The sequence below is a fragment of the Protopterus annectens genome, chromosome 2.part2, assembly GCF_019279795.1.
Source record: "Protopterus annectens isolate FY-2018-M chromosome 2.part2, PAN1.0, whole genome shotgun sequence".
NCBI classification, from domain to species: Eukaryota; Metazoa; Chordata; order Ceratodontiformes; family Protopteridae; genus Protopterus; species Protopterus annectens.
Genome location: NC_056730.1, coordinates 952,556,126 through 952,572,635, shown reverse-complemented (window position 1 = coordinate 952,572,635; position 16,510 = coordinate 952,556,126).

The window sequence follows — 16,510 nt, the reverse complement described above, 5'->3', positions numbered from 1 at the left end:
GGTGTTTTGTCATGACAGTTAGGCAGTTGTGTATTTTAGATCACACAGATTCAATGAGTAATGAGAAAGTGAGGTAAATGCATGGTCTCCAAGTCTAACCAGCATGAAAAAATGCCAGAAATCTTTCAGTAATAATGTTATAGTTCAGGGTTTAAGGGGCTTGCTTCTGCACTGGAGGTACAGGAGAGCTCGCCCTTGCAAAAAATATAGAGATTTTTTTGTCACCTTGAGAGTGCTACTGTTGATCTCCCAAGATTTTAGATGTTTTGCATTTGAATAGTATTGTGTTTATTTAGCAAGATGTGATTACTCATATTAGATTCATTGTAAGAAAGCATACTCGTGAAGAAGTGCAAATGAAAGAGTGCCTTGAAGTGTAAGTGATTTCTGTGAAGTATACGTAATATATTCATGGAAATGTTCTCTTTCAAGTGTTGTGATTGATTGATTTCAGTAATTTAACATGTACTGTTGTGTAACAAAGCAATAAACCATATTATGGAATGGATGATGCTTCTTTCAATCAGAATGCTCACGTTTAATCTCTGCAGCATAATTTTGAACATGTGCCTGTTTCTGTTTTGTCACCCCTTCACATACATGTCTGTACATACAGATGCATCCAGTTTACTAGTTAGACTCTTTTTCATTCTTTCAAGTCTCCAGAAATGAGTGTGTTTGTAGTACATAACGAACATAATTCAACTCTTGCTCAAGACATGTGAGGGAGTAGTATTGTGGCTTTTGTGATTCAGTGTTTTCTCTGGAAGTGCTGATGCAGTTTTTATGAAAGAACTAAATATTTTTCTGTGATGTAAAATCGCTTTTTGAATGATCTGAAATGCCAGAGATTCTTGCCATATTTTAGCATAGTAGCACATGGGCAATGCTTGCTTTGATCATGATGGCAAAACTTTTGACAAGGATGAAGCCCAAAGGGATTAAATATTACTACAGTGATCAAATAAAGCACCATCCACACTACAAACAGTTTATTATTTGATGCACACATTTAAAAACATATTTCTCATCTTTTTTGAAGAAGCACACTGACTAAAGAACATATTTATGTCTCTGTTGTTTCTTGACTCAAAAGTGGTGCTACTATGAGTAAGTGCAGTTGCTCTGTAAGTCTGAAAACATGGACCCAATTATGTCTGAAATGTGATATTTGAAAGTATGAATCTATTCAGTGTTTAGTATTGTGCAGTAAATTCTGGCTTTGTATGAAGTGTATTCTTCTACCTCTTAAGGAAAGCTTGTATTGTGAAAAGCCAGAAGTTACTGTCCACCAGCAGGTTCAGCATATAGAACTAAACAAAACCAAGAACAGCATAATGCTATCATAATCAGAATAAGCTAAAGATTAAAATAAAGAGGGAGAAAACAGACATGAGTTATCTTAATATGTGTTAATTTTTGCTGCACTTTTTGTTCCCCACATCTGCTGACCATCTGAATCACTACCATGACTATGATATTTATTTCTCATTAGGGGAATGAAAGCTTAACCACAATGTCATTAGGCAGTCATCAGGGTTTTTACTTAATCCCTAAATGTTCCTCTTCTTGCATATGTCTAAGCAGTACTCAGAGTTAGGCATGCAGTTAGCATGGAGTTGGGGGAATTTAAGATGCCTATACAGATGACATAACCTCTCAAGCAGCCCTGTACCCCCACCAATATTCAGGTGCTTCTCCAACAGATCTCCAGTCTCCACTGAGGGTCATTGATAGTGCACGTGCCCATGAGACATGCATCCCCTGCTCTCCACCCATGGAGATGTGAGCAAGTAAAGCTTCTTTGCTCCTGTCCCTACCATAGGTCTCAACCTTTCATCTCCACAATGTGAAACACTACACTGTGCCTCAAAATGTAGAACAAATGGAGAGAACGGTAAACATTTACTAACTGCTTAATAAGAATTTCAACTAGGAAGCTCACAGGAAGGTTAAAATGTGTCACATTATACTTACAAAAAGTTATTTTCCTGACTTAATGTGATTCAATATTATTTAACATGGATATCATCTAGAACAATCTTAACACTGAATATGTGACAAACCCTTTTAATGTGGAACAATGAGAATCAATTAAGCACATCACATACCAAATGAACTTGACAAATATACTCTTTTATTAAGTTAATGAAGTGGTTTGAGGCATCTGTCAAGAGGAGTACCTAATGATGCTCCAGAAGTTAATGTTGGGAGTAAAACAAAAATTTGCACCAAGAGAGGTCTTGTGGCCAAGCAGTGAGGGCTCGTGAAATCCCCTTAGAGTTTTCCTAGATGGTCTATACTTAATTCTGACAACAAAGAGTAGCTTTGTGGACTACTTTACATTAACTATTTTTTTAAATGGGTGAAGAGCTTCTGTTATGTTACAAAGCTATGAAAATATAAAAACATATAAACAAAACGTGTGACCCAAAATTATTTTATAACCCACTCCCATTTTCTATTCCAATGCCTTTAACAAAAAGAAATCACTGTAACTGCTAGAAGTCCCGATTGCCAAACTTGTCCAATACTCAGACAACTCAATCATTATTTGCTCTGTGGAATCCCTTCCTAAACTTATACAAATAACACAAGCCACATTCAACAGAGATTTGGATGCAAAATAATCACTTAGCTCTTAATGCATCCAAAACCAAAACCATGATCTTTACCCCTTCTAAAAATGCCAAAATAGACACAAACACCTTCTTCAGAGTTAACCAAAATAAAACTTCCATCGAAACAGCCTCCCAGACTAAGCTTCTAGGCATCCTTATCAACAAACAGTTAAAATTTGACCTCTGCCTCCAAAGCAACATTAAGAAAACCCACCAAAAACTCAGAATGCTTTACCAGCACAATCGCTACCTCATGTGTTCAACTAAGCTTACCCTCTCTACCACATACCTCCTCTCCTCCCTCATGTACAGAGCTCCTCTCCTTACCAACCTGCAAGCAACCCTCAAAGCTAAATTAGCATCCTGTTACAATAAAATGCCAAATTTGCTACTAGCTCAAAATCCTTTTCCCACCACTGTTACTCCTTACAGTCCCTGAATTGGCTAGAACTCCCTAACTACCCATCTTACATTCAACCCTCCACTGCCCATAAACTCATTTTCAACCCTTCTCAATGCCCCTCCCTCTCCTCCATCGTCACTGTGCATCTTCCTGACCAAATCCTCAGATCTAATAATCAAAACCTCCATGCAGTACACAAACCATCATGTACCCCTGGTCAGCTTCTTCTTTCTCCCTCGCATGAAAATGGAACTCACTTTCTCCCCACATCCATACTACACAAACGCTTTCCTCTTTTAAGGCCTCGTTCCATTCTTATCCCGTCTCACCCTGGGAATGCTCCTGCTCTCATCCATCTGAATCTCCTGCCACTACTTCTTCTCCTACTCCTACTACCTTACCGTAGCTCAGATATACATTCTGCCCGTCACGTATGATAAAATGTATAACCACTGCTTGTTTGTTTCTAGAACATACTGTATTAACTCTTGCTATTATCTCTTGTATGTAAATACGATTGAACTAATACTTTATTGATTTCTCGTTATTGCTTCTTGCTGATGTTTGTACATATATACTGTGGAGCTTTTCTCCCCATGCCTCCTTTGAAAAAGGCTCATCTTGGCCCAATGGATTTTCCCGGTTAACAAAGTGCAAATAAGTAAATAAATAAATAAAATTCAGATACCACAATAGATCAAATACATTGAGTGACATCTCGCATTTGATAATGTGCTGAACAGTAATGAGTCCTGTGTGTACTGGAAGCTTTATGTAGAAAGTTACAATGATTTTTTTAGTAATTGTCAGTTTAGCAAGGCTGTGTTCACACTACATATGCTGGTATATCTCTCTATGGCGTGAATTGAAAAATGTGCTGTTCTGTAAAATTTCAATTCATCATGTTTTGCTTGGTTTCACTATCTACTGCTATCACTCACAGCAGCCAGTTATTATCTGTCAGCTCCACTTTGCATACTAGAGGTGAAATTGTTCAAGTGTCAGTAGCACACAGAAAAAAAGAAAGGGTATAATACCAATTTCTGTTTCCCACAGCAATAACTGCCAGTTCATGGCTTGTAAATATGCACCAGCAATGATTCACTTGTTTGGGAAGATTTCTCCCCTCTTTGAGTTGCAAAAGTATTTTTTTTGCCCTTTTGAATTTCGGGCATTTTTTTCATTGTTTTAACACATCAGCTTTCAGGAAGTGGACGTTTCCTTGTAGAACCACGCTTTTCAGATTACTGACCATTGTTAGTATTACTTGTTTAGGTACATTTCATACAGAATGGTCATTGGATTACAATGATATGGTGTTCTGCAATGCAAAACACCAGTTCTAAGCATATGCATCAGAGTAAGGGACATTCTTCAAATGTGCATGAGAAAGAAATAATACTAACAGAAAAAAAGAATAAATGAAATGTATGGGGTTAGGTGAGAAACTATGTATCCAGTATTAAGGTGTGTGTTTTGTAAAAGGTGTATCAGTCTGACACAGTGATATAACAGGAAGCTGGCTAAGGAAAATCATAGAGGAAATAGCTATAACATTGTCATACTTATTTAGAATGCAGGATCTCTGTTTAAATCTTTTAGCTTCTGTGCATAAGATAACTAGATGTTTACTAAACAGGTAAAGTACAATAACTAGAGGAGCACAAAAGGTGAGAAATACCTAACAGGGGCAGGTCCACTGCACCATTTCAAAGCATTGCAGCAATCCAGTATGAGCCAACAAATTACACAGCATAGTAACCTATAAATTGTTAAAGGAAGCTGCCAACAACATTTTTTTAAAATAATTTTGTTGTCATTAAAGCTGGGAAAAGACTACTTTATATTTAGAGGTAAACATGCTTAGCTTTGGGCTGTCAATATAAAACAATGACAGAATATTAAGCATACTGATTTGCTCTGAAAATTCCTTTTGAGAGCCTGTGTCTGAAATCATATATCTAAGCATTGTGAAAACTGTTTGGATATCTGCGTTGTGGTCCATAGATCTTGAGGAAGTATTCATAGATTCATAGGTGTGTACTAGGCTAATGGCCCTGGAGCCTTTACAAGCCTAGCCCATACAAGTGCCCTGGCATTGTGCCACCTGACGTTAGTTCCCAGGGCATCTATCAAGTAGAGCCACTGGAGTGATCCCTAGGGTGAACTTTCTATTACCCATCCACTCATCAAGATTTCTCTTAAAGAGGGACAGTGAGGTGCTCTGCTTGACATGTATGGGAAGTCTGTTCCAGAGCATGGGCAGTCTCTGGATTATGAACCTGTCCCTCCAGCATGTTCTGTTGATTGTGGTAATGAGTTTGAGTTCTCTGACGCATGTGGTGTGGAGGGATTGGGATTTCTTTAGATGTAGCATTTCTAACAGAGCTGGGTCAGACATGGCTTTGTAAGTCAAGCAGAGATCGCCTCTAAGTAGGAGATATGAGACAGAGAATAGCTGGAGTCTTTTGAGTCTATCCATGTAGGACATGTGTTTAATGCCTAGGATCCTCTTTGTGAGGGACTTTTGTGGCCTCTCCACCTGTTACAAGTGTCTAGTGAGATATATACCAAATGGGGTAGTATACTCGATGACTGGTCTAATGAGGGAGGAGTAGAGAGAGAGATGATGGCCTCTTTCTTCCTGGATGCAAAACCGTTGGTAATGAGATGTGCCACACAGAAGGACTTTTTAACCACAGTGGCAATGTGGTGGTTGAAGGAGAGGTTGCTGTCAACCTGCATCCCCAGATATCTTATAACACCTTCAGTGTTCAGTGGGGTCCCATCGATGTGGTAGTTAGTGGGAACTGAGTTTTTACTGAAGGGGATGATGACTTATTTTTTGTCATTAAGCTTAAGGCCATGGTTTCGACACAAGTCATTGGTCTCAGTGAGGCCTTCCTTTAGGATGTCTACATCACTTCGGGAGTTAATAACGACTCCCACTTGCAGTTGTCTGTGAACTTGGTCAGCCAGTATCTCTTTGTGTTGGTCTGGACCTCTGAAAAGTAGATGCAGAACAGGAGAGGACCCAGGACCTATCCCTGTAGGACTCCACTCGTGACTGGTCGGCAGTCTGACTTGGAGTTCACCTAGTTTGGTGAGTTTATCAATAATTCCTGAGTGAGGAATGGTATCAAAGGCCTTGGCCAGATCAAGGCATGCTATATGCACTGCCTTACCTTCATCTACAGCCCTGGTGACTGACTCAAAGAAGTCAACCAGGTTCAGCAGGCATGATCTCCCTTTCACTAAGCCAAACTGCATGGGGTCCAGAGTTCAGAGATTTTCTATATCTTTGTTAATCAGGCTAATGGGGCAATAATTTCCAGGGTCTGTAGTCGCTCCCCCTTTATGGAGAGGGATGACTGTAGCAGTGCACCATTCGGTAGGGACAAAGCCTGAGATAAGGCTGTGACTGAACAGGGCACACAGATGTGGTGCCAGTTTGCTCTGTAGTTCATGTAGAACACAGCCAGGGATATTATCGGGTCCCATGGAAGCTGTATTCTTGGCCTTGGAAAATGCAACTTTAACCTGGACTGCTGTAATGCTGGCTGGCATTCTTCCAGTATTGTGATTGGTCCTTTAGGGAGGGAGAGAGGGGTAAAGTTGGCACTGAATCTGTCAGCCAGTATGTTGGCAATATCTGTTGGCTCTGTATAGGTGGTACCATTGTGCAGTAACTCAGAGCAAATCTGGGTATTGCCGTGGAGTCTCTTGATATAACTATAAAAGGCTTTGTGATTGTTTTTAGTGTCTGCACAATTCTGCCTTCATAGCTGGCTTTAGAGGATTTGATGAGGGATCTCAACTTTTTGTTGAGGCTAATAAGGGAGTTTTTCCAGTCTTCTGACTTCACCTCTTTCTGCAACAGTTTTTTTTCCTTCTGTTGCAGAGTTTATTAATGATAGGAGACCACTAGAGTGGCTTCCTTTTTTTGGAGGAGAGCGTCTTGGTTCTGTTGGGTATGGCTAGTTCCATGCATTTATGTACATGTTTGTACAGTGCATTGGTGTATGATTCGGCAGTCATGCAGCTATTTTCCATTGGCGTGGGTGCCATGAAGTTAGCCACCTCTGTTTTTAGGAGTCCAAAGTCAGCTTTGGAGAAGTTTTTCAAGGTGGTTACCTTTGAGGGGGTGTGGGTGAGTTGTGGATTCCCATGGTGATTAGTATATGGTCGGATCTAGCCAGGGAGGGATTGACTATTAGTGTAGAGCAATGGTCACCCATGTAAGTAATAACCAGGTCAAGGATGTTGCTTCCTCTAGTGGGGGGGGGTCAGAATGAGCTGGTCCAGGGTATTGGAATTGATGAATTCCAGGAAGCATTGAGCCAGTGTATTGGTGGTTGAGTAGTTTTCCCAGTTGATGGAAGGTAGTTAAAGTCTCTTAGTATGAGAGTGTTGGGTTGGACCTTGATAGATTCCAGGGTGCTTAGGAATGTGGAGTGAGAGTCTAGGGACATAGTTTGGGACCTATAGCAGGCTATGACCTGGCTCACAGTCTTACCCAATGTTAGTTATACCAGAAGTATCTCAGATGCATTATACTGGGGTACTAGTCTGGAGGTGTGCATATCCTTTATGAATATGGAAACACCACCGCCTTGGGAGCTTTGGTCCATGTTTCAGGGCTGAAAGGTGTGGAATGAGTTATAGCCTGGTAGCGCAGGGGTGCTTTCTGCCACTTTAAACCAGAGCAGATGTCATTATTCTCCATTTTGAGGAGTGCTTCGAGCGAGTGCATCTTGAGATTTAGACGTCTAGCATTGAGCAGCATGACTCTCAAATTGCATTTATTTATAGCTGTTACAGTGGCAATTTGGTCTTTGGGACAGCATTTAAAAAAGGCACTATAGGGGTGGCAAGAGCCTTAGCCAGTACCCAGAAACCCAGGGGTGACAGATGCAGGCCATCTCTGACAAAGCATTGAGGTCTGGCAATCATGTCATCCCAAGCAGAAAGATACTGGATCCTCTTAGAATGACACTAGAAACTTAGCCAATTGTTGAAGTCAATAATTTTTTGTTTGTACTGCGGTATTATTCTGGGTGATGGCAGGATACTGCTCAGGTCTAGTGTCATACTTGCCTGGGCCACATAATTCGAGAGCTCCACCATGTCTCTTTTCATATAGTCCAGGGAGGTGCATCTCAGGTCATTCACACCACATGGACAATGACAGAGTCATACTTGTACTTGTTGTGGAGTAACCTGAGTGTGTGTGTTATATGTCAGATTCTGGAACCTGCTAGACAGCTGACTGTTACCTTCAGCTTATTCAACCTAGTGAGTGGACATTTGTGTGCCTCACTATTGAGTCTGCTATGATTAGTGTATTGGGCAAGGTGTTTAGCCTTAGAGGCTTAGGTTGAGGGGTACATTGTGGAGGTGAGCTATGTGTCCTGTGGTTTGTGCTGTGCTGTGGTGGTTGAGTGCATTTCTGTCTTGGAGATCTTTGCTGTTTAGGTAAATTTATATTGAGTGCCTCCACGAAGGTAGGTGTGTGGTTTGTGTTTTTATGTGAGAGCTGTGAAAGTGGGTATTCTAGATGGCTATGTGTTCCATGTGGTATGTTGCAGGTGTTGATCTTCTTCTCTTGACCAGCTAGTCTGGTCTTGGCTGGAGAGTGCATAGCTTCCAATTTGGTGACATAAGTGCATCTCTCACAAGTCTGAGTATTGGGTGGTAAGAGGAGAGGGTTGTCTGTGTACATGAGGAAGTTGCTACACTGGCTCAGAATGCCCATGTGCACCAGGTTAATAGAAGAAAGCACAGGGAACTGCCCTTTAATCATCCCAGGAGGGATGGTCATAACTACTAAGTACTGGAGCTATTTCCATGAAGAATGGCTCTTAGGTGTGCTATAATAATTGGTACAAAAACCTGTTGAAGTGCAAAGCGATTAGGCTATTTGAAGCGCATGAGAGAAAGAACTAGCAAGATCTAAGGGAAAAACTGAAGAGCAGAATTTCTGGCACCAGTAAAAGTTTACCTCAGCTTGGCACCGCTGAGCGGAGCTTAAATAAGCACAAATCCTGTCATCTTTTTACTGGAAATGAAGCCTTTCTTATGCTTTATTATAAAATTTAAGCTAACAATACAGTATTCTCTGGCTTTTTTAATTTATATTAAAAAAAACAATAGTGAACATGCTCAGAAAATAAACATATTTAGCTAACTGTGGGTTAAGGAACTACCCAGCTCACCTAGCGGTAGACATACCTAGCTACCTGTAGGTTAAGGAACTGAAGAAAATGTCACTGAAGAAAATGTCCAAAAGTGACTAGACAAACTCCGTACTACTGTATCTGTTATACTTTCTTTGTCTCAGAACAAATTCTTGCCAAACAGTTAATTCTTTCAGAGCTATTTCAATTCTTATTATAACACAGCTAGACAGATGATGATACTGATGCACTCTCAGTAAAAATGTCACTAAATGAAAAACAAGGATTGTATACTTTATATAGTTTAAACACTGTAAACAATCAAATACTGAACTGCAACTCCAGAAATATAATGAAGAGACGGTATACCTCACTGTCACGTTGTGTTTAAGAAAGTATCTTGCTGGCTCACTCGAATAAGGTGTAAAACGGAGATCTTCTTTTTTAAAAAATGTAGGATTTAATATACTTATAACACCAACCACAAGATTAAAGTACAATTACTATGTTAAGTGCTTTCATCCGCTTATCGCAGACTTCTTCAGAACAGCTGATCAGTACGCTAAACAGTCCATTTAAAAACATTTTGGCACCATTCTGATTTTTAAAGTGCCATTGCATCATTTTACTTTACATCCAGTTTTTAAAAAATAAATAATAATTCTATGACAACTATAGCCTAAAAAGCACATAATTATAATTACAGTCCATAAAAATACTTCCAACTATACATATCGTATTCTATATATTAATTCATGTATCATATATTGTCGCTTATGTACTACCTAATTGTATTAAATACTTACATAATAACACCTTAAAAAGTATATATAATAATATAACAATATAATATTCCTATCATACTAATAAAATAAATTATTTTATTGAAATAGATTCATTAATGCCCGCTTCCCTAGTTGAATCTGTCAATACTTGCCACGTGCTTTCTTTTTTACTTAGTAATGCTTTAAAATTACCTCCTCTATTAGATGTGACAGTTTTATCTATAATGGCAAACTTAAAACCATGTTGTTCACCATTCTTTTCTATGTGCCTACATAGTGCATTTTTAAGATCATGCACCCTAATCCTATACATATGCTCATACATTCTTCTCTTAAATTGTCTCTCAGTTTTGCTTATATAGTAGGCTGAGCATGATGTGCAACTAGCTATATAAATAATATTTTTACTGTTACAATTCCCCTTTCTAAACCTTATATAAATCTTATTTAAATCTTGTAGTCTTGTTCCATCATTATCATTAATCAGATAACACTGATTACATGCCCCACATTTGGTAGTAGCTTTGCTATCCTTGATTTGTGAATCTTTCTTAGTATACCCTATTTGTAACATCCTCTTTGTATTCATGCCCATCTTATACACAAAACAAGTTTTTTCTCCTAATATGTCTTTTATCTCCTCTGCAACTATTAAATTCTTCCAATATCTATATATAATTTCCATTACATTTTTCACATACGGAGAATATGTTAAAGTGCAAACTCTGTTTATGGGTACCTTTTCCAATTTTACTTCTTTCTGTTTAATAATATCTTGTCCTATTCCTAATACAGGTATATACTTATTACCCCATTCCTTAATGACATATTTTGACACATCCTTTAGTAACCCCTCGGGGTAGCCTCTATTCCTGAACATAGAAGTTATAAACTCAATTTCTTTTTCCATCATACTATAATCTGAGGACATTCTGGCTGCTCTTATGCATTGTCCCTTGAATATATTTTTTAACATATGTCATGGATGATGGCTAGTAAATTCCATATATCCATTCGAGAAGGTTTTCTTTCTATATATCTCTGATTGAAACCCCTTCTCTGTGTGCCTAATGAATGTATCCAAATATGGAATCCCATCATGACTGACATTATGTGTAAATTTTAAAAAGCTACTAGAATTATTCAAATAATTTATAAATTCATCAATCATTTGTACAGGACCTTTCCAAAGGACAAACATATTGTCCAGAAATCTTGTATAATAAGAAATGTATTTGAAATACTTACTCCCAAATAACTCTAGCATAACCATGTTAGCAAAAATAGGGGCACATGATGCCCCCATAGCTACACCTCTCTTTTGTTTAAAATATTCACCTTCAAAATATATGAAGTTATTATTTAATATAATTCCCATCATATCTGTAATAAGGTTTATACGGTCCCATGTCATACCAGAATATTTTCTTAGACTATTACAAAAATCCTCCAGTCCCTGATCCTTAGGAATGCATGAATAAAGGTCCACGACATCAATAGTAATGTATGTTAACTTGTCTTCCCATTTATCCGAAGTCAACTGGGCTAGGAATATCCAAGAATCCATAATAAGGTGAGAAATGTTCATATAAATGGGTTTAACCCATCTGTCTATTACTACACCAATATTGAATGTCTTGGACTTACTTCCAGATATGATGGGACGAAAAGGGGGTTTCCTTATATTCTTGTGCACCTTGGGTATGCCAACTATGGTAGCTAGAGTGGGATATTCTACTTTCATAAACTCGAAAATATCTTCCGTTATTCTTTGATCTAATAAATATTCATCTAAGGCTAGATCTATTTTTCCATAACTTATGTTAATTTCATTAATGGAAGTAATTTCATAGTTTCCTGATTCCATTAATATCTGTTGTATCTCATTAATATAATCATTTGTGTTATATAATACAATCCCCCCTCCCTTATCAGCCTTCATTACTCTGATACTTTTATTATTCATTAGTTCCATCAGACATTCTCTTTCCGTAATAGTCAAATTATCCTCAGCCTGTTGTTTCTTTATGTTCTGATTGAACTTATAAATGTCAGTACATACTAACTCTTCAAAATTTTCTATTCTTTTATTAGGGGGGGGGGTGGATGTGCTCTTTTTCTTCAACTTAATTCCTTCCGTAGTACTAAAATCGTCTTTTTTACTTTTATTATTAAACATTAGAGCTAAATTCAATCTTCTACAATAAAGTTTAACATCAATGATTGTATCTGTCAACTTAAACTTCTCAATTGGTATATATTTCATTCCCTTTATAAACAATGACCCCAGTTCATCTTTAATAACATAATCAGTGTAATTATACACCGTCAAATCATTAAAATGATAGATTATGTCCTCATTTTAATAATCTACATTTATCTAATTTCCATTTATATTTTGGGAATCCTTAATGATATTACTTGTGTTCACAACTTGTGTATCACTCATATTTAATGCCTATTTTGATTCCCCTGACGATAATTTTGTTTCACAGGCAGGGTAAAATATTGACCCCCCCCCCTGAAAATTCATATAACTGTCCTTATGAATACCATCATGATCATCCATTCTATTACTATTATAATTATTTTTATGTTCATTGCTCCATAGATAAGCTCTATTTTCTTTATATTGTTCTATATCACGATATTATTTTTTGCATTTCCTTTCATACAACTTCTCTGCAGTACTATCCACATATTTAAACTGTTTATCATATAACACACGCCATTGTGAGAACAGTAAATCAGACACTATTTCATTATTCAATTTTTCCACTTCCATAACAACATTACTTAATTTTTCATCATTCTTTTTAATCAGTAAATTCATATAGCTGATCACATATGAATTAAAAGCTGTATTGAATTCAGCCTTAGTCTCATTATCCAAATTTATACCCATGGGTACCTTAAAAAACCTGAGTCCCATCTGTACTATTCCCATGGATATACATTTTGATAGATATGCATTGTCTATCTTAATATTTTTTACTACCAGCAATAATTTGCCCAAATCAAATATCATTTCTTTCAAAGTTCCATTTTTATGTTTATTATCATATTTACCATAAGAAATTGTCCGTGCCCTTTTATCAGTCATTTTAAATTCAATGTTACTAGTTAAAAAATTGTCCAATCCTTTTTGTCCATTGTCATTTCTGTATATAGATTCATTAATAGGTCTCAGACTAGATGAATTATGTACAGTACCTTTAGTAGTATGAATGCTAGATTTTGTTGTTGCTGCATACGTTTTTCCAGGTAACGGTCTTTTAGGTCGAGCACCAGTCCGCTCAGTGTCCTCTTCATTGTGAAACAAGGAAAAATCAAAAGTAAATTCATGTTCAGAAGTAACACTAGCATTATCCTTCCCTTTACTGATGTTAAATAATGTGTTAGTTAATACTTGACTACCCACCACTGGGTCTCCTTGTCCATTAGGTATAGAACCTTGGGTAGCAGTCTTGTCATCTGCATTCATAGTTACTTTCTGTTCAATAGCTTCGTTCCCAATATTGCTGAAAGGGCTTACTAATTTTCCAACAACATCAATCAAATGGGCAACCTCTTCCCGTAATGAACGAATCTCAGACTGCAACGTGATAAACTCCTCCTTATTCAATGAAGTTTCCGCCGCCTCGCTTACTTTCTCCATAACCAAACAACACCGTAAACAATCAAATACTGAACTGCAACTCCAGAAATATAATGAAGAGACGGTATAATGAATAATAAAAGTATCAGAGTAATGAAGGCTGATAAGGGAGGGGGGATTGTATTATATAACACAAATGATTATATTAATGAGATACAACAGATATTAATGGAATCAGGAAACTATGAAATCACTTCCATTAATGAAATTAACATAAGTTATGGAAAAATAGATCTAGCCTTAGATGAATATTTATTAGATCAAAGAATAACGGAAGATATTTTCGAGTTTATGAAAGTAGAATATCCCACTCTAGCTACCATAGTTGGCATACCCAAGGTGCATAAGAATATAAGGAAACCCCCTTTTCATCCCATCATATCTGGAAGTAAGTCCAAGACATTCAATATTGGTGTAGTAATAGACAGATGGGTTAAACCCATTTATATGAACATTTCTCACCTTATTAAGGATTCTTGGATATTCCTAGCCCAGTTGACTTCGGATAAATGGGAAGACAAGTTAACATACATTACTACTGATGTCGTAGACCTTTATTCATGCATTCCTAAGGATCAGGGACTGGAGGGTTTTTATAATAGTCTAAGAAAATATTCTGGTATGACATGGGGCCGTATAAGCCTTATTACAGATATGATGGGAATTATATTAAATAATAACTTCATATATTTTGAAGGTGAAAATTTTAAACAAAAGAGAGGTATAGCTATGGGGGCATCATGTGCCCCTATTTTTGCTAACATGGTTATGCTAGAGTGGGAGAATACACACTTATTTGGGAGAAAGTATTTCAAATACATTTCTTATTATACGAGATTTCTGGACGATATGTTTGTCCTTTGGAAAGGTCCTGTACAAATGATTGATGAATTTATAAATTATTTTAATAATTCTAGTAGCTTTTTAAAATTTACACATAATGTCAGTCATGATGGGATTCCATATTTGGATACATTCATTAGGCACACAGAGAAGGGGTTTCAATCAGAGATATATAGAAAGACAATTTTCTTGAATGGATATATGGAATTTACTAGCCATCATCCACGACATATGTTAAAAAATATATTCAAGGGACAATGCATAAGAGCAGCCAGAATGTCCTCAGATTATAATATGATGGGAAAAAAAATTGAGTTTATAACTTCTATGTTCAGGAATAGAGGCTACCCCAAGGGGTTACTAAAGGATGTGTCAAAATATGTCATTAAGGAATGGGGTAATAAGTATATACCTGTATTAGGAATAGGACAAGATATTATTAAACAGAAAGAAGTAAAATTGGAAAAGGTACCCATAAACAGAGTTTGCACTTTAACATATTCTCCGTATGTGAAAAATGTCATGGAAATTATATATAGATATTGGAAGAATTTAATAGTTGCAGAGGAGATAAAAGACATATTAGGAGAAAAAACATGTTTTGTGTATAAGATGGGCATGAATATAAAGAGGCTGTTACAAACAGGGTATACTAAGAAAGATTCACAAATCAAGGATAGCAAAGCTACTACCAAATGTGGGGCATGTAATCAGTGTTATCTGATTAATGATAATGATGGAACAAGACTACAAGATTTAAATAAGATTTATATAAGGTTTAGAAAGGGGAATTGTAACAGTAAAAATATTATTTATATAGCTAGTTGCACATCATGCTCAGCCTACTATATAAGCAAAACTGAGAGACAATTTAAGAGAAGAATGTATGAGCATATGTATAGGATTAGGGTGCATGATCTTAAAAATGCACTATGTAGGCACATAGAAAAGAATGGTGAACAACATGGTTTTAAGTTTGCTATTATAGATAAAACTGTCACATCTAATGGAGGAGGTAATTTTAAAGCATTACTAAGTAAAAAAGAAAGCACGTAGCAAGTATTGACAGATTCAACTAGGGAACCGGGCATTAATGAATCTATTTCAATAAAACCATTTCTTTTATTAGTATGATAGGAATATTATATTGTTATATTATTATATATACTTTTTAAGGTGTTATTATGTAAGTATTTAATACAATTAGGTAGTACATAAGCGACAATATATGATACATGAATTAATATATAGAATACGATATGTATAGTTGGAAGTATTTTTATGGACTGTAATTATAATTATGTGATTTTTAGGCTATAGTTGTCCTAGAATTATTATTTATTTTTTAAAAACTGGATGTAAAGTAAAATGATGCAATGGCACTTTAAAAATGATGATCAGAATGGCGCCAAAATATTTTTAAATGGACTGTTTAGCGTACTGATCAGCTGTTCTGAATAAGTCTGCGATAAGCAGATGAAAGCGCTTAACATAGTAATTGTTGTACGTTAATCTTGTGGTTGGTGTTATAAGTATATTAAATCCTACATTTTTTAAAAAAGAAGATCTCCGTTTTACACCTTATTCAAGTGAGCCAGCAAGCTACGTTCTTAAACACAACGTGACGGTGAGGTATATCGTCTCTTCATTATATTTCTGGAGTTACTTTAAACACTGTTATTTTTGATATATGGAAAGTCCCTGTAATGCAATGCTCATGTTATTTTTGATGCAAACATCATGCAAAGCTAATTTAAACATCATGCAAAGCTCATGTTATTTTTCTCATTTCTGTTATGCCAAAATCATGTTATTTGTAAATAAAACTGTCCCTGTCATTCTAATGTCTCCTTTTTTATTGCTAAAATGCTATTTTCGATATAAAAAAGTCCATGTGATGCAACTGTCTCTTTCCAAAGTACTGATTTGCAAAAATCCATGTTATTTTTGAGAAGCAACAGTCCATGTGATACAAACGGCATTGCTGAAGTGTTATTTTTGATATGGAAAGTTTTCCTGTGATG